We start from the raw sequence: 19654 nt of genomic DNA, 5'->3' as shown, positions 1-19654 counted from the left end.
CAAAAAGCCAACTGTTTCATGATTCCATGTATTTGAAATCTCCAGAATAGGCAAATCCACAAAAACTGAAAGTTGATTAGGTGGAGGAGGGATGAAGGAAGACTGGATTTATTTTGGGAGTGATGAAATTGTTCTGGAATTTGGTAGTGGCGATCATGGCACAACTTTTTGAATATACTGAACCCACAGAATTATATGCTTCAAAAGAATGAATTTTATGGTGTATGAATTATATCTCAATTTAAAAAACCCTAAATCTTAATACATGACTTATATGATGCCATGTTGCTAGAGAAACAGCACGTCCCAGTCTCAGCTTACTATTTCTAGCTATGCAACTTCGAGAAAATTAAGTGATCTCCCTTCTGACTCTGTAAAATAGGAATAATAATAACTACCTCTCCAGATGTTTGTGTTGAATGAGTGAACATACACAGTGCTTCTAGCACAGTGTCTGGCGTTTACTAAGAGCCCAGTAAATTTACCAAGACCTCCCGGGACATGAGCCTTCAGCAGCTTCCAATACTATTTCAGATACTGTTTCCAGATATTCTGGAAAATGGCCCAACTCCTTTGCCATTTTACCCATACTCTTTCCATTCTGGCTCAAAACTGCGTCTCCAAATCCTCCCAGTGCTCCTTTATAGAAATCCTTCAATCCGAATGGGCGTTTTAGTCTCCCCCAGTTTGCTTCGCATATTCTTGCAGCTGTGTCTTTCCCAGAAAACAATGCCCTGCCCCTCTTCCTCTTTCTCTGAATTTCACCCTGCCCTTAAAACTCAGCAGAAGCCTTTCCCCGTGTACTAATCTTTTCCCCTTATTTCAGTGCATGGTTATCTCTAGTTTTTGTAGCTCTCAGGATTTTCACTACATCTTTGACCAGTAAAGCTTTAGTTTGGTTATATTTCTAAAGTATTTATGTGATTGTGTGATCTTTTGAAAGTATGTGTCCAGCTAAGTTAAAGCCCCCGAGCACAGGGGCCACATGTTATGATGCTTTACTTTTTCCATAGCATTTAGCACATTGCCTTGATACAGTGTGTTGGGAATAAGTATTTCCTATTTGTGAGTTAAGCCAGTGCTGCACCTCAGCACGTACAAGGACTTAACCTAGTGACTGTCAATCCTAGCTGCACCTTAGAGATACCTGGGGAGTGAGGCTTCATTTTAGGCCAACAAATCAGACTCTCTGAGCCTGAAGCCTCAGCTTTATCCCCAGGTGATGCTTTTATAACCAAGGCTGAGAACCATTGGATTCAGCAGATGAAGTAATACAAGCCAGTGAGTCTCAAACCTAATTGATGGCCGCAATCAAGATGTGAGGACCACTAATGCAGGCAGAGATGCTTTGGATATTGCAAACCGCTCTACAAATATTAGACCATATATTATGGTGTGGTTGGGCGTTTCACTGCTTTGAGAAAGATCCTCCTGCCCCGAGTTTTTTCGCAGCCAGTGGCATGGTGGAAATATCTAATTATAGGCGTCTAAAACCTTTAAACTCTGTGCAGTAGCTTTCATACCAGATGTACATGCCTTGTTCCTTTTGGCTAACTTAAAAATACTCAGACTCTGTGTCTTTTCCAGGCTGGCCAACATTCAGCAGCAGACCCTCCCGAGACTGTCAGTCGCCCTTGCTCCTGTTGAGCTGCCACATGTGGAAGCAGGAGATGGGCTCAGCAGCAGCCAGCAGGCCATGATCCAGGAGGAGCAGTGAGGGGCAGAGCTGCTGGTAAGACCCTGGGGACAGTCGGTACTTGCTTACAAGCGTAAGTTTATTCCTGATTTAATGGTCAGCCTCTCTTCCAGCCTTCAACTCTAAAGTTACTCTGAACTCTCTCAAATGCCTCTGTTATCTATGCTTAGGACACATGGGTTAAATTTTAAGGTCTTGAATCTGTTAAAATTGTGTGTTGACTTTGATGTATGTATTTTTTTTTTCCTGGAGGAAAGATTTTTATCAGATTCTTAATGTCTGTCATTTTTAATGAAAGAGAGATAAGAACCATTCAAATATAATGGTCAGCATGAGAAAGGTGCTGTCTCTAGCCACCTGTCTCAGTGTGCCTCCTCTCCGTGTGGACCTCACTTACAGCCACTTTGTCTCAGTCTTGTTGAGGATCCCCCAGAAGTGCTATTTGTGGTCATTTGCTGGCCTGAGAAGTGAGCACCTCCTGAGCCTAGGCAGCTGGGTTTCACGACCGCTTGGCCTCATGGAACTAGCAGAGAATTCAAGCTTAGGATGACAGATCTCAGGAGAGCCTATGGGATTTGTTTCACATGATTTTCCTGAAAGTACAAATAGAGGTACTGACAGAGAGAAAGACACTTTTTTCGTTATGTTCTTATAGTTGATTTTAATAAAGACTAATTTGTTCTGAATGCCACAAACCTGTTAATGAGTGTCCCAACCTAAGGTTTTGTTTTTTTGTTTGTTTTTTAATCAGATTATTATTTATATAGACATGTGGAAGGAGGGAACTGGTGTATCTTTTTCCCCAAAATATTTATGATGAATGCTAGAATGAACTCTACTATATATACGTTTGCCTGTACCATAAGCCAGTTAAATGCATTGTAGGGAAAAAAATGCAGGCTAGCTGGAGAAAGAGAAGAATGAGGCTTTTTCCCCCCGTTCTATAACTCTTTTAGCAGGTAATTCAGCTTTAGTTTCACTGGATCTTGTTTATGCATTCAGCATAGCAAATCTTCTAAAAAGCCCGTGCAGCTGTAATCTCTGCCCTCACTCCAGATGCCTGAGGATATAAGTATCCACTCTGCCATTTGATACTTCTTAGAGACTGACCTGGTGCTGAGAAATCCTTTCCAGGGTGTCCTCAGTTAAACTCCCATGATTCCTGGATGTTGCCATTTTCGAGACACAGGGCAAGTGCATCTGCCTAGATTACCTCTCTGCCCTGGGAATTTTAAGTCACTGTGTAAGGGAAAGAGAACTCAGCACAGTAGTAACTCTCAGAATGAAAAATTTCCCCTTGCATGTTAATGTTTTTAGAGTAATCATTGTCACTGAAAATAGACTTCCTCTTTCCCCTCTCATGCTGGAAAATCTTAGGTAATTATGAATAGAGCATTCTCTGCTTTTCCCCTCCTCCCTTAGTGGATGCTCTCTGCCTCTCACTGTGGGGACTGTGGCTGCTCGTTCTGTGCTTGGCCTTAACATGAGAGTGGAGACACATTTTTAAGATAGAATTTTTATCTCTTTAGTGAAAGCATAACATTAGTCAGAAGATTTTCTCTTCTGGGAGGTGAAGGGTGGGTAAGTATGGAAAAGCAAAAGTTTAGGGAAAAATATAAGATAAATTACTGACAAAAAAAAAGAGGCCAGGAAATTAAAATATTAGCTGTTACTTTTTTAAAACAAGATTTTCAAGTAACTCCTGGAGGAGTCCTTCTCTCATACTCAAAATAATCTAATTTTGCATTTTTTTTTTACAGTTGGGTAAGCTTAGCCTAGAACTTATTTTCAATAGTGAATAAGCCTAAGGCTTAACTTTAGTCATATTTATTAGCTGTGTGTTCTTGGGGAAATTATTTAACCCCTTTAAGCCTTGTTTTATTTGGCAAAGGGGAAATAGGTCTGAGTTAAATAATAATGGAATTATATAATATCATATGGATAATATGTGCAGGACTGGGCATACAGTAAGTTTTCAATTTTAAATTAACATCTCTTTATTATTATTAATCACTGTTAGTAATGTTGCTTTTAGTTTTTTAATACTAAATTCATTCAAATAGTATTTCTTGACCACCTATCAAATATCAGGCACTCTTTAGGAACTGGAATGCATGAATGAGCAAAATAGATGAAAATCTCTCTCCTTGTTTATAGAGTGGGAGACAGACATAAATAAAAATGTATAGTATGACGAATACCAAGAAGTGCTCAGCATAAAAATGTTGGCAGAGAAAGGAAATTGGAGGCATGGAGAATAAATAACTAAAGATGGAGCAGTCAGAAAAGACCTCATGATAAAATTATTTTTTTGAGTAAAAACATAAAAAAATAATATACACATACCATAAGGTTACATGGGGGAAGAGTGTTTCAGTTAGAGGAGAAATGTCACAAAGCCCTGGGGTAGTAATAGTTTTTTCAGAGTGATTCAGAGAGAATCAGAACATCTTACACAGCTCAGTCATGTCACCAGTAAACAGGTGCCCAGGTGCCCAGGTGAGTGGTGCAGACAAGAACGCTGGAAGTTCAAAGAATGGCAGGGCCCATTTAGACTAAAACGGGTAAGGGAAGACTTCACAAAGGAAAGTTGTGGTCTAGTCTTGAAGGACAGGAAGAATTTGGGTAGTTGGTAAAAGGGTACAGACATTCAGTTACAAGATGAATAAGGTCTGAGGATCTAACATATAGCATGGTGACTACTGTTGATAACACTGTATTATATAATTGAAATTCACTAAGAGAGTAGAACTTAAGTGTTCTCACCAAAAACAAACAAATGAACAACAACAACAAAAAAAAAAAACCCTAAATGTGTGAGGTGATGGATGTGGTGATCAACCTGATAGGGGAATTCTTTCTTACTGTATATATAAAATCATTATCGTGTATGCTTTATGTATCTTAGTTTTGTCATTTTATGTCTCAGTGAAGCTGGAAAAAAAATCTCCAAAAGAAGAGTTCTAGTTAAAGTTACTTTTATACACTTCACAGTCGTATAGTCCTCACACCACCAGCCATAAAACAAATAAACAATAAGGAGTGACATCCCCGTGCAGAGAAGTGGAGGAGAAACATGAGGTGGAATGAAAAAAGGATGTTGGCTTTGAGGGCGAAGGTGCACTAAGAAAAGGCCAGGGGCAGGTGATCTTGTACAGAGTTGGCAAGTAATGGCAGAGAAGATGGAAAAATAGGTGAGGTTAATTTTTGTAAAATCCTATGACCTGTCTAAAGATTATTACATACTGTCGTATAAATGTTGAGGAGCAACTGAAGAGGTAAGTAATAAGGTAAATTCAGGTCTTTAGCAATATTATTATTTCAACAAGTTTAGAAGATTAGGGAGATAGAGGAAGTGGTTGGAATGATTTAGGAGTGAGGTTGAGAATGTGGAGTATGGTCATAGAAATAAGGCAGAAAAGGGAAGATAGGTTTGATATATTTAGAGAAAAATCATGAAGATTTAACCACTAATTGCACATAGGAGATCACAAAGTGTCACAGTTTTCCCTTCAAGTTTTAAATTGACCAATTAAAGTTTTGGCATTACAGGAAGTAGGGAAGCTAGGATACCCAGAGATGATACAGGACCCCTCTGGGTTCCTGTCATTAGCTACTGACAGAACCTGGGCTGGCTCCAGGTCTTCACATTGACAGCTCCCTGTCTCCCCGTCTCCATGCCGTCCATAAGAAGTGTTTTGCCTGACAACTTGTGGAGAATAGAGTTAGAAGGTTTCGATTTGCCCATTAACACTGTTTTGAGGCCATTTTTCTACTTAATGTGGACATTTTTACCTTTTCTCATGAAACAGATCTATGTTGTTTAGAAAGGGTCAAAGAAACATTGATAAGACTAGAAAAAGGTCATTGTATATGCTTAGATTCTCCCATGCTGAAGATGTCATCCTTCTCTTTCTTCAGTGGTTTGAGATGGAACAATTATTTCTATCATGGTACTGTTCTGTTTATTTTTCAGAAGAAAAATGGCTTTTGTTATCTCAACTTTAAATCACCACGTGGATTTCAAAATTAAAACTTCAAGTGTCCCTTTCTTATGGACCAATCCCATAAACTGAACGAGCTTGATCAATTTATCCTTTGAGTCATGGGACTCTAACCTACAACAGACCCTAGAGATCATCTAATGCAGTGCTCTTCAGATGCTTACTTTCTACCCATTTATTTCTTATTAAATATTTTCTTACTTTTAATAAAATGTAATTGTCTAGCAAGGGGGCAGAAGTGTATTTAAAAGAGAAAATTTTATTTTTCTATTAACAACAGTGCTACAATCCTTTCTTTATACATCTCTTTACTTTCTCCATACACATGCTGTGTTATAATACAAGCCATGACTGAACTGTATGAAATCAAAACCTTTGTTATCTGCGGTGTCTTGAGTTCTATGTGTTTAAGGCTCAGATTGGTCTCTTAGTCTCTATGTCCCAAGAGAGTGAATTATGGAAGACTGTTGACATTCTCATGAGATTCTGCTGAGAACTCTGGCAGTCCCTAAGTTACAAATAGTGCTATAGCATTTCTGGCATTAATGCCTGTCCACACATGACATACACTTTGAGTTTAGAACGAGTCAGCCAGGCTAAAATAGGCTGTCCCCTGTGAAAGTTATTTTCACCATTCTTGTGTTTCAGTTTCCCCATTGACAGGTGAAGTACCATTTGCCTCTATTGATCTCATAGGATATTTTAAGCATAAGTGAGACTTGGTGAAAACACTGTGTATTCTGAAATAAAGTTGCAATGCAAATAACGGCACTAGAGATGTTTGCCCATCTTTATAGATGTTTAACCAAATCTTTTCCTTATTCTCTCTCATTACAGATGTTAATCTAACAAAATCATTTCCTCGTTAATTTTTCTAGTTAACAAGGACATTTTCATCCTCTCTCATAAAACAGATCTAAGTTGTTTAGAAAAGGTGAAAGGCACTGCTAAATGTGAAATCAATTTGTTATCTTGGTTTTTTTTTAATGTTGAAAAGATTGGAAGAGCAAGTGATGGGTTTCTTGGAGAATCTGTGATAATACAGTTAATGTTGTATATGTGTATAACACTTTTGTAATTTTCAGCCAAAACCACCTATAGTCCTTGAATCTTGGTGGTTTTGGAGAGCCCTTAAAACAAACAAACAAATAAAAAATCTTGGCCACCTTTTCCAGATCTTGAATCCCCCTCCACACTTGCACATATGCACACAGGCACACAGGCACACACATCTTTCCTTAAATTCTCCTGGCTAGCTGGCTTCCTACTTCCTTGAGAACATCAAACTTGTTGGGCAAGAGCTTCTCCCACTTTCTTTCCCACTCATACTCCTATATCCAGCTTGTCCACACCTCTACCCATCCTTGCCATTCTTAATTTCCTTTTTCCATGAATTAGTCATTTCCTAGTTGTTCCCTCTGCTTCTATTCCCCCCCCCCTTTTTTTCCCTGGCAGTCAGTTTAAAGTACCCCATTATGCTCATTCTTAAATGCAAATGTAACTGTGCATATCCCTCCTTAGGGATACTTTGGGGGACTTTGATGGATACCTGTTGTCAAACTGTATTTTAAAGCAGAGCAAGTCCCCCCCACCCCACCCCTTGCAAAGTTTTTACAATTAAAATAGAATTCATCTGGTCGGTGCAGAAATGGATGCAATGCCGGGGCTCTTAGGGCCACCTACCTCCCTGTTCAGCCCATGTAGGCCTGAATCACTCTGTGAGTGAATGCTTGCTATCTAAAGAACTCAGTTTGGAAAACCACTGGCCTACAGGAAGTAAGTCAAACTCTGTATTTGATATTCCTTATCTGGCTCTCCATTACTCTTCAACCTCCTTGTCACCATGTTGTCTGTCCCTCAGATTCTGTGATGTAATTATTCCTAACTCTATAGGTCCTTAATATAACGTTATATTTCACACATTCAAGCCTTTGTACTTGCTGCTCTTCTGGTTAACTGCCTTTTTCCACTTAAAGACTCAGCTCAGGTTTCTCATCAGCAAAACCTCTTATATGTGGCACTGCTGTCCCCCACACATTCCACTTACTGTATTCCTGTGTGCCTGTCTTCTCTACAAACTCTAAAAATCCCTAGGACGAAGGCTGTGTCTTATCTTCCATTCCTAACATCTCACACAGTCTTCGGTTACATAGTAGGCACTTAATCACACTCTTTAAAAGAAGGAATTCACTTTGTGATCATATCTTTTATTCTTTGTCCCCTACGGCTCCTTCTTAAAATAGATACAGCACCTGCCCCTTAAGGGGGTGGGCAGAGGTGGAGGAGGAACTGGGAGGGTAAGTAGTTGGAACTTTCAGAGTCTCATATACAAAGTTACATTATTGCAGAATTTGAATCTCCAAGATACTCAATTGTAACTAACGCTTGTCTAAGTAACATTTGATGCTCCCCCCCACCCCCCGCCCCTAAAGTATCCTACCCAAATTAAATTTATTACAACTGGGATTTATGTTTTTGTTGGCTATTTGGGGAGGCTTTAGGAATATTCTAATTCCAGTAGTATCAATGCACAGAAGTTTTAACTATAGGAAGAGAAATTTGAAAGCTGTTGTGGATGGTGTCTACTGGGTGATAATTTTGATGAATAAACACACTCAAGGCCTTGTTTGGTGAGACATGAGTGCAGGAAATGTTTTGAAAATTCCAGAAAGTTTAGTTGATGATAGATTTTCTGACCCAGCAGTGTTTTGCCCTGCTCTTTTTTTCACTCTCAGGTAAGAGGAGAAAAGCGGTCAGCGTAACTTTAGAACGTAGGCTGCTGTGGGAGGCCGTGTATTTGGCGGTGCTTTCCGGGTGCCTTGTGATGTTATGAGGACATAGCTGGGAATGTGTGCAAGCCTGCAGGGCTAAATCAATATGCTGCATCTCTAGAGAGCATTTTAGGAAAGACTTCCAGCTCCAGGTTCCCTAACCAAACAGTGAAGTGATTATTAAAATCCATAGCTTCAGAGGAGGGCAAATAAACTTCCCGCATCAAATGCAGAATTGAGTACTTGTACATTTTAAGTATATTTCACTTAGAACAAGAATAACAACAAAAAAAGTGTAGCCTTTTGTTATATATTTATTAAAAGTATAAAACCAGATGGTCTTAAAAAGGTTTTTTTCCCTTAGTTTCATACTTTTTTAAAGGTAATAGATAGTTTGGATTTTCTTTCTTCTTTTTTTTTTTTCTGGTATAATTTATATTTTAGTTGTTCCTTTCCCTTTTTTCAGACGGTCCACCTTCTCAAAGCGAGTCATTTTTAGATATTTTAAAAATATAAATTACTATAATGATATTTTGCTAGTAAGTTTTCCTGAAGTAGCAAGGGACAAAAACACATCTGAATGCCTAGCGCATAGTAGGTGCTTAATAAATATTTTTTTTTGATTGATTGAAGGGGTTTCACCCTATGGAAAGGAAGATAATGTAACATCAAAATATTTTGAAAAGCTTAGTTTTTTCTAATGATGGAGAAGATACTTTTCTTCACTAACATGTGTCATACAATTGTCTACTTCAGATCTTTATTGAGGCCAGTTAAAGAAGGCAGAAGAGGAAGATAAGGGGAGAAAAGTGGCCAGAAGATAAAAAGGGCAATTTTCTAAATTTATGAGACAAAATGTTTATAAAATTGTGACAGCTATCATCTGGGAGAAAAGTTAACTATTTTAAAACTTTAAAAAAAATGGTTATTCCCTTTTTATGCCACATGCAGGAATCTTGTTTACTATCTTTCTACAAAGGACTGGTCTAGCATCCGACTGGATTCTTCTAATTGGGAACTCACCAATTGAATACATTTTTAGAATGTTCTAATTGTTTCGCATCATACTAAGCTAAAATATGCATTTCTTGAAGAATGTTGGCTCCCTTTTTTAATGTAATGGTCCCTTAAATATTAAAGTTTGGGATTTGGTATTTTAGGTACGATCAGATCATCATAGGGCACTCTAGTTTCCTGGACACTGCACATCTATTAATATGGCCCTAAAGCACACATGACTTTCTTGCCCCAAAACCACACATTGAAATGCTTTGTCTTTTTTTTTCTCACAAGCAGCTGATTAACCAAATTTCTTTCATTCTTACTTTGTCACTGTGATTTTCTAAATCAATGTGGAAGATTTTAACATTTAATTTAGTAAATTCCATCTTCTTATTCTTGGTCCCTCCTTTAAGCTTAGGCAAGTTTATGAAAATCTTTTTTTCATTCCATGTATTATTTATGTACATATGCTCTCTCCTCTCCTCATTTCCTCTGTAAATTTTATAAGCATAACCTCTGTGTTTTCTTTGATGTTACTGATTAAAATGTTGGTTTAATTTCTTTTTAAAAAATGGCTAATCATTCAGAGAACAGTCATATATATGTTATATATATTTAAGTCTTACTTAAAACTTAGAACAACTCTCATTTGTGATGTCCTTCATCTTCTCTGTTTTTAACTCTCTCTAGAAAGTAGAGGCATTGTACTTCTTACTTTATAGGAAAAAAGAGTCTGCTTTCATGATGTAATGCTATACTTTTAAAACTTTAAATGTTAGCTTTATATTTACAACTGGTGGCATAAATTAGATGGTTCCCACAGACTGAAGGTCCTGGATCAAGATAGGCAACTGAGGAAGGTTAAGATGAACTCTGCCCACCTCCCCCCAAAATTGGGTGGGGAGGGGGCCGAGTGCAACATTGAACTGACTGGCCTTACTGGAATGATTTTAAGACATTTGTTCAGTAAGTTGGACACAGTGATGAATCATGAACTAAAAGATGTTATAGAAGGTAGGCTTGAACGTGTAAAAGCAATTGTCTCACTTCTGAATTTGTGGTTACTTTTGCCTTTGTTAAGGAGAAAACACTTTCCCATTGATTCTGCAGATAATGTATTTTCCATCTTTGACCCATTGGTAGACTGATTTTTCCATTTAACTAATTTATCAGAAATAGCAGATAATACTCTTGGTACTAACCAATATAAACCTGAGACTTTTTGGTCTAAGTCACATTAGAATAATGCAGGTCAGAGTGATATAATGATGCACAACTGACATTGATAAGAAAAATTGTGAATTTGCTTTTTTTTGAGGATATTAGAGAAAAAAATGTAAACTTTAAACTTCCATTGTTGTTTCCAAAGCCTTAGTTCATCAATTACTCCATTTTCAGAAAATTTTCAGTAGGAAGCTTTACTAATAAAAAAATTTCTGCTATATCCCTAAACTTTGTATGTTCACTCAACCACTGTCTAATTACCTTTTCATTTATTTGTCATCTCCTGCCTCCTATTCTCTTTAACTGTTAATCATTTCCCTCCCTTTCTGGGAACACTGCTTCCTGCTGGTCAGTAGGTCAGTAGGTCAGTAGGTCAGAAACCATGGATGGATCTGATATGAATATTTATATATATGTAAATACCCAACCCAGATCATACTTTTAATCAAAATGACAAAGAAGTTTGACTTTACTGTGCTTCTTTTTTGTTTTATGTTCAAGCTCAAAGTTTTATGTTTATGATATTTATGTCTTGAGATACTTGATAATACTATGATTAAAATCCCTATTGTTGAATCCTTCTACCCCTGAGAGACTGAGAATTTCCTTTAAATTCAGTTAGCTGAATCATTTAAATACTTGCAAGTTAAGACATTACTTCTGTAGTATTTTAAAAAGTTGGATGAATTGCCCTTTAAAACAAAATCATCTCTTCTTCAAAAAAGGCACTATTTTGCCCCAAATACATAATTGAGAAGAAATATTTTCCTACTTAAGTGGTTCATACTTATCTTATTTAGCCTATTGTTTAATGTAAAGTATTTCTCAAAAATTTTATGTAAAGTCTAAGCCTATATTTTCATGCATTGATAGTAAACAACACAATAGATGTGAGGCAAAAAAAAAAGCGTTGTTTTTTTTTTTAATGATAAATTGTGGATGTATTGGTGCTATGCTTTATTTTTGTTCCCACTGCAGTGCTTAATAGCTTTTGGTAAATAAAATGATCAGTGGATAACAGTCAAACCAGGCTTACTTAAAGTGGAGATATTGCTTACTTGTGAACTTTTTAAAGAAAAACTTAATTTCACTAAGAGGGTTTCAGGACTCTTGATTATGGATTTTATGAAGCAAACTGTAAGGCAATAGAAAGTTACCTCCAATTTGGGGCAAGAGTTGCATTCCTGCCAATATAGTTCAATATATCATCAACAGGACATCTTCATCCCGAATCCACAGATTACCATCTCCTGCCCTGCAGGTTTGTGTGTCCATAGGATTAGTGCATATTTCATGAGATAACATCCATCCCTAACGTCTTCATTCCTTGACCCACTGTAAATGTAGATATAAGTCCAAAGAAGTTTCCCTGACTCATACACATAAATGAGTATGTCCCTATATAGCTGTCTCTTCAAACTTTATTTTTACAGAAAGTTTACAAAAACTGTGGATAAAAAACATATTAATCTTACTTAATGGATAGCTGATGCTGCAAATAACATGAAAGTCAAATTATTAATTCTGTTTTTCCTAGCCCTTAGCTTTGAGAAGCCTGAGTCTTTGAGAAGTGAGGTGACTGCTCCAGGGTGACAGGTGGCACAGCTCTGTCTCTAAGTCCTCTAAGTACGTAGTGGTGCTCTTCCCACTGCTGTGTACTACCCCTGTTAAAAAAATTCTGTAATTCATAGTTCATTTTTTAATATTTTCCATAAACTATTATATTATTATTAAAGAAATACAGAAAAGATTTCTTAAAATTGTTCATTGTTTTCAGATACGTTAGTAAGTATTTTTCTTCTCTGAAATTCTGTTTTTCTCAAAGGCAGTAGTGTTTTCGCCTCTTCTAAATAACACTTAGTATTTTCAGTAACATCATAATTTTAATCAGTGGTCACATTAAACCCTTATTTTGAACCATATTCCTAGTTACTTTTTATAACAAGGCTTGGTTTTTTTTTAATTCTTTATTTTAATTTTGTTTTATTTTATGGAAGTGTACTGGGGATTGTGCGTGCTAAGCATGTGCTCTACCTACCACTTAGCTATTTCCCTCCCCCCGGGGTTTTATTACTACTACTACTACTACTATTATTATTATTACTGTTATTATTATCAATCATTTATAATTTATCAGAGAAAGTACCACCCTTTAGGTTCCATAGTTTTGTAATAGATGGCTGTCAGCAGACTAGGGGGTATCATGTTAACACCATGAAGATTTTATTGTGAAGACATGGAACGGTTGTTAGCGATAGCAGGCAAAATGAAAATAGTAAATGTGAACATTTTCTGGGACAAAACAGAACGTGAGTAAATAAAAGTGTAAAATATAGTTGGATACCTGGCCACGTACTTGAAAATGTCTTAAGGAATGTCACTGGAAACCTTTGAGTTGCATAATCATCCATGTAAACTGAAAATGACCTCATGGAGTTTGAGCTCAGGAGGTCCTGGGGCTTCTCTCTCGTTCTTATTAGGGCCCCTGACACTGTGCTTGGCACATGTTAGGTAACGAGTAAGTGTTCGGTGCGTGAGTAATGAATGGCATTGACTCACTAACCGGGGAGGGGAGTTACGAAGGTGCTGCTTATCGATAATCGAGTTAGACGCTTTGGAACATTTTACAATGTTTGGTGAGAAAACAGTGCCATATGACTATGCTATACTAAGATAAGAACTACTTCCCTTCTTACATAGACCATATGAATTTATATTTAGCCAATATCTCACCAGAATACATAAAACACCAAACTTATTTAGGGGATGGTTGAGAAAGCATGTGGAAAAGAGGGTTTTAAGCTTTGAATGTACTAGAAAATAATCATATTCTTAATTTTTAAAAATATCCTAAACAATACTGTGAACAGTTTGAGTTGAATGTGCTTGTGTCTGAGAAAGGTCTTTGCGTATTTATGAGTTCACCTCATTACGCAGAAGGGAGCGCCTTGCTTTGGGAAGCACCCGTCCCCGTGCTCAGCACTGACACTGCTGAGCAGTATGTAATACCAGGAGGCAGAGCCATGATTTAGGATGTTGAGGAGATGTCTTGGGCAAGATTTGAGTAAGTTTTTTATAATAAGAAATACATAGCCCCTGTGAAATCATCCCAACTCCTTGAGGCAAACTTAGCCCCTTTCTTTTCTGTGTCTCCAAAGCATGTTGTGTATGATCTACTACAAAACTAGTCACACTGTTTCCTTAGGGTGTTTGAAGCATCTCTCTTCCTCAGAGATCAGACTCTTGAATCCTTAGTACATACCAGGCACTTAATAGATACTTGAATGAAGAGTGGGCTACTGCTACCTAAACATAATAGCATTTAATATCAGGCATACAGTAGATGGAAAAAAAGTGTTCTGTTATTCAGAATACTTTTCTAATGGAGGAATCTTTAGTTATCCCCTTCCTTGTTTTTTTGGTTTTTTGTTTTTTTCCTTTGCAAAATTTAGGTAATGTAAGTGTTACATGTTTCTTGGAAGATTGAAAGGGTATGTCTGTGGGAACACTTGAGCTCTGGGTCTCATTGCAGAATAATAGTTTGAAAAGTTTAAAGGTTGTATTCCAAAGGAATAAATTTATTAGGCTTTAAAACTCCTTTGAGCTGATTCACTCTATCTGGGTTTTTCGAATTTACTGGTCTAAAGTATATGACATTTTATTATTTTTAAAAATATTCTTTATGTCTGTATAGTACTTCTGTCTACACTAGTTTATGTAGATTTTTTAATTGCCTTAGTGATTTTTCTATCCACTGTATTTTCTTTTCTACACTACAAGAATCTACACTTGAATTCATTTAAGCCTGTTATACAGGTTTTTGTTATTAACTAATTCTCTTGTCAGTTTTCCCTTTTTCCTTAAGTTTGTTTTGTTTTTCTAAATTATTTGGTTGAAATACTTATGTCTTTTATTTCTATTCTATTTTGTGTTCTCAGTAAAAGGATTTTTTAAGTCTCTAGTTATAATTCAGTTACAGCCCGTGCATTTTGTGATGTACTGTATTCATTACCATTATTTTCCAGAAAATTTTTAAAGTTTCAATTTCTTCTTGGAGCAAAAAGTTATTTAGAAAAAGAAACAAAAATCTCTTCAATTTATCCTCTCCTTGACTAATGTTATTATTTGCAATATTAATTCCTGTTTTGTTTTGTTTTTTCTTCCAATTCTATTTTATATTTTGCTTGTGGAATCATGTTACTGGGCATTATTTTCCTTCACTCCTTAAATTCCATCTGTCTTCTAGTTTAACCATTAATCTGCCTCCGAGAGTACCTGTGAAAACTTTCCTTGGCAGGACAAGGCATGTGAGGTCTAAGATTTATTTCTAGAACACTAAGCAAATCATATCTTTAAGCATGTTCTTCTACTGTTGAGTAATATGTTTATTTATTTATTTAAGTTGAAGTATATTTTTCAAGGGTACTGTTCTGCTTTGTTCCCCTCATACATCCTTGAAGGAGGACTGATTGACCTAGCACCGCAGAAGTGTGTGAGAGCATCTTGTCAGACTGCCCAAAACGTTCTTTTACTGGGACATTCAGAACATTATTGCTTTAAAACTTTTTTCTGATCGTTGAAAATACTGCTTAAGAGGTCGGCTCCCTCCCTCCTACCCCTTTCTTTCAAATTGTCGTGGACTCTGGTCCAGGTTCATAATCTGGGTTTGTCCGAGTTTCCTTTTTGGTGCTTGGAGAAGAGCTCTGTCCCTCTGGGGCCTTCCTCCCCCAGTGAGCCCAACCAGTCCGGGAAACTGAGCACTCGTGCCAAGGCGGGCCCACTCAGAGCGAGAGGCCAGGCGAGAGAAGGGTCCTGCCACGCGCAGCTGTTCTGTCTGGTGAGCTTGGACCCGTTTCCTTTCCCGGCACCGCTGCTTTTGGCTGCTTCGTGTTTAAGTAAGACATACCTGTTTCTCCAAAGCCTCCCGCACCTTCGGCCCTTGCTGCTGTGTATGAGGCGGGAGACTGGTTGGGAAGAAGCGTCCCTGTGTCGGTGAGTCCGCCGCCAGGGCAGTGAGCTTGGGGAGCGCTGCCGCAGCGCTGCTGGGCTGCTGGCTGTGCTTCCCGTTCCCTCAGCTGAGGCGCCGGGGCAGGGCTTCCGCTGCGGGGCCTCCCTCCGTCCTGTCAGCCCTGTGTGCCCCAACCCGCGGCCTCCCGTGAGGGGCTGTTGGGGCAGTCGGCCAGGGTTGTCTTCATTTTCGGCAGTCCACAGCTGGTTCAGGAAGAAGGGCTGTGATTAGACTCTTAGAGATGTCCTTTAGTTATGGGTTCATCTGCATTTTATCCAGAAATTCCTCAAACCTTCTGCCTCTCAGCTGGCACTATACCATAGAGTATTTTAGTGCTGATGCAGGACATTTTGCAAGTTTTGTTTTTCTCTCATTATTTAAATCATTTAATGGGAAGAGGGCTCAGATGTCTGCTCTTATGTTACCGTTTTTCTCTACAAGTCCTCCGCCTAATTTTGTTCACGAGCGTGATGAAAATTAGCTCCTTAAATGAGTTTAATATTGGATGCTGCTTTCAAGGAAATTCAAAATAGAAAGCAAGCTTTCAAGAAAAGAGAATAAATTATCAGCCAGTCTCACAAGGATAAAAATAAGCCAAATCTTTTGGAGTAATTTTTTTTAACATTTCCAATTCAAGTTGAACTCTTCAAATGAAACTGAAGAGCTAAAATCTTTAACAGATAAGGATCCTACATGCTAATTTATGAGAATCTATAAGCTCACTGGAAATTTTAAATGAACTTTGCTAGGAAAAGGGGACCAGTTGCTTTCTTAGGATTCTCAACAGGATCTCAAAGCTCAGGAACTAATGCTGTAAGTGTATAAGAAAATTAGGGCAAAAATTCACCATCTTAAGAGTTTCTGGTTTGCAGTTTTACTACAGAAAAGGAGACTGAAGAGCTGAAACTGGAGTGCAGAAAACTGGATTTGCTACCATGTGACGTGTATCCAGAATCACCAGCAGACTTTAAGCAAGATGCTGTATTGCACGGTTCTTTGGTGTGCTGGAGAGGGAGGAGGGGGGAGTTTGAAAGGACAAGTGGAGAGCACCAACTGAAGTTTGTTTTGGTCTTGATGTTTCAGTTTCAGAATCTAGTCAGGGAACGTTGAGGGGACTGAGGTGATTGGTCATGATTGCAATTCTGCGCTTCGATGGTTTTTGAGGGGGAAAGAGCCCAGCTCTCTTTTCCTGCGTGGAAGGTGCTATCAGTACTGGCGTCACAAAGCTAGGCACTGGCAGTCAGTACAGCTCATTCTTCTAATGTATCAGAATATTTTCATATGCTTCTTTGTTTTGGTGGGAACTGGTAAAACAATTTTCTGCAAAAACTAAACAAGTTGTTCAATTTGTGAACAATCCAACTGGCCAGTATTGAGCAGGGCTCCCCAGTTTCTTCCTCTGAATTACATTTCGAGTCCTTAGAGGCATCAGTTTCCCAAATTGGGAAACTCTGGTTTTCTTTTTTTTTTTTTATCATCTAATTATTTTCCTTGTCATTGAGTATGAGGGACACAGAGGGATTTGATTGATTTGTATGTGCAACAAGTTAAAAATCTAATTAGGGCATCTCTTTTTTGTTTTTTTTTTAAACTACTTAACCCTTTTATATTTCCTGAATCTTTTCTAATCATGGAAAAGTTGCTGAGCAAGCCCAACTTTGTTTACTAGCTTATAAGATAAAGAAGAGTGAAATGGGAGTGTGTAAAGGCACAATGGTGAGCAGATAGTGTTTCCAATTAATCTCAATGTTCGGGATTCATTTAGCATTAATTCTATTCTTTGGTGTCTTCCTGTTTTTCTGACATAGTGACCTGCCATAACAAAGAGGAAACAGCAGGAAACTTGGTACCAATTAAAACCAGTCTCCTTCCACCGAAGAACTGAACTGTCAGCAAATGTAATCTCAAATTCAAATAGTGATAAGTGTTTTAGATGAAACAGGAATAAAAGGACAAAGCTATTACATTTCAGCATCTGCTGGAAAACAATTAAAATGCATGCCAGTTTAATTAAGTTTGGCATTTAATATGTTACAACTTGCACAGCAGAAATACAAATAGATGCTTAATGCATAGTGTGTATGTTTGGGTGGAGACCGCTTTCAGCAAAATTGAATACACTGGGATGGAAGTCTACATGAATATTGTGTATACATTCACTTTCATCCCAGCTGTGAGTTATTTAACTGGAATGATTCAGTTTGTACCCATATAACTCCAAATTAATCTGAGTAGCAGTATTTGAGGTTTGAATTTGTTCTAGGATGAGTCAGGTGTAGTAATAGGTTTCTGTATCAAAACAAGTCTTCAGCCTTATTTGGGAGGAAATTTGAAATATCTGTTCTTCGCATAACCGAGATGCTTTGTCCTTGGATCTTTACATTAAGTGGTTGGCTGAACTGATTTTTAAGGTTAGAGGTCTAAATACTTTGTGCCCTTTGATACAGTTTCATGGTTAACATAGTGTGCTTCCAAGAACTTTCTTTTAGCTACAACAGTATACACGCCAGGGCAGTTTGTCACAATGGGAATAGAACAGAAATCTGACAGCAGATTTCTCATTTTTTTTTGTTTCTTAATGGAATTAAATATATGATTTATTTTTCTACAGTGAAGATATTTTATTATTAAAGATTCAGAAATCTTAAACTTGTAGCTATGAAATAACTAGTTTAAACAGATGCAAAAAACTAAAGAGTTTAGTTCCACTCATCTGGGAATACCAGAATGCTGAGATTTTCCCTATAGATATTTTACTGACATTTCAGGTTTATTTGTTTATCATAGAGCCCATCAAGAATAATCATATCTATTCTGCTTTCATTCAATGAATAGGCAATTTTTGAGTGCCTGCTACGTGCCTGTGTAGGCTTTCAGATAGGGAGGGGAGAGATAAGACATGGAATTTGCCCCTAAGGAATCAGAAGTAACTAAGTCAAAAGAGGACAGACTTTGTTAGTGATAATCAGGTGAGCCACCAAGAGAATTTAGGGCTCTAAACCCCTGTGTGAGGTCCTTGTTCTTTTAACCAATGTGCTAAAAAGTAGCAAGTCATTTACATTGCAGTCCCAGTAGTTTGTTGAGGTTTTTTTTTTCCTCCCCACATGTTGGGACCTGTGTTGAAAATAAACATGTATGGGAAGAGACTTTAAATTTGTTTTTCCTCAGTTGCTAATTCAGTAACTAGGTGGTGTGTGTTCTAGTATTTAATGCACTTAGTCACTAAAATAAATTTCTATGTTAAAAGGCCTAATTGCTAAATGCAAACCTTAAGATTCCTATAAACCAGGAGGAGAGAGAGGATGTGTATATAATCATTCATTCATTCAACAAACACTGAGTGTCTACTTTCTGCCAGGTACTGAGTTAATTATTATGGTTAAATATGAAACCAGTAGACAACTGTTACTCTGTAAGAAGCTTAAGCCTGGTGGAGGTTGCAGGTAAGGAAACAGGTAGATACAGTATAGTGTGTTAAGTGAGGAAAAATATAAAGTGTTCTTGGAACATCCTGGAGAGCATCTAACACCCTCTTGGAAATTCATTCAGTTTCCTAGAGGAAGCACTCTTTACACTAAGACCTGAATAGAATAAATAAGAGGTAATTTGTTCAAAATGGGAATGGTGAAGGGGAAGATTCGTTACAGTGAGAAGGACACTGCTACCCCCTTGGAAAGGCACAGAGGCAAGAGAGAATCTGTGTGTTAAAGGAACTATAAATTACAAATGTATCAATAGCAGGCTCCAGCAAACGAGCATGAGAGAAATCAAGACTAGACCCTGATAGCTTTAAGGTCACATTAAGGGGGTTAAGGGGTTGGAAGGATCTAATAAAGGATGAGAAGTCTGTAGAGAAGCCATGGTGTTCAGCACTGGGCTTTAGCATAGAGAACGGGGGAAGACGAAGACTAGAGGCAAGAATGGACTGCTGCGGTAATCCAGGAATCTG

The 19654-nt window shown here is 37.7% G+C and overlaps 1 protein-coding gene across 3 annotated transcripts in view; it reads left to right on the top strand.

The window, feature by feature from the left end:
* TET2 (tet methylcytosine dioxygenase 2) overlaps positions 1-19654 on the top strand; it is a 119496-nt gene that overhangs the window by 33906 nt on the left and 65936 nt on the right. For 2 of the 3 annotated variants that reach the window (XR_012059790.1, XM_006216167.4), the window contains exon 2: positions 1588-1732. The gene's annotated coding sequence lies outside the window, so the exon portion shown is untranslated. Of the gene's footprint in view, positions 1-1587; positions 1770-19654 lie in introns of all 3 variants that reach the window. The other variant, XM_072939418.1, reaches the window with a different exon arrangement.

The sequence above is a fragment of the Vicugna pacos genome, chromosome 2 (assembly GCF_048564905.1).
Source record: "Vicugna pacos chromosome 2, VicPac4, whole genome shotgun sequence".
Classification (NCBI taxonomy): Eukaryota; Metazoa; Chordata; class Mammalia; order Artiodactyla; family Camelidae; genus Vicugna; species Vicugna pacos.
This window is presented reverse-complemented; position numbering and strand designations above follow the sequence as displayed.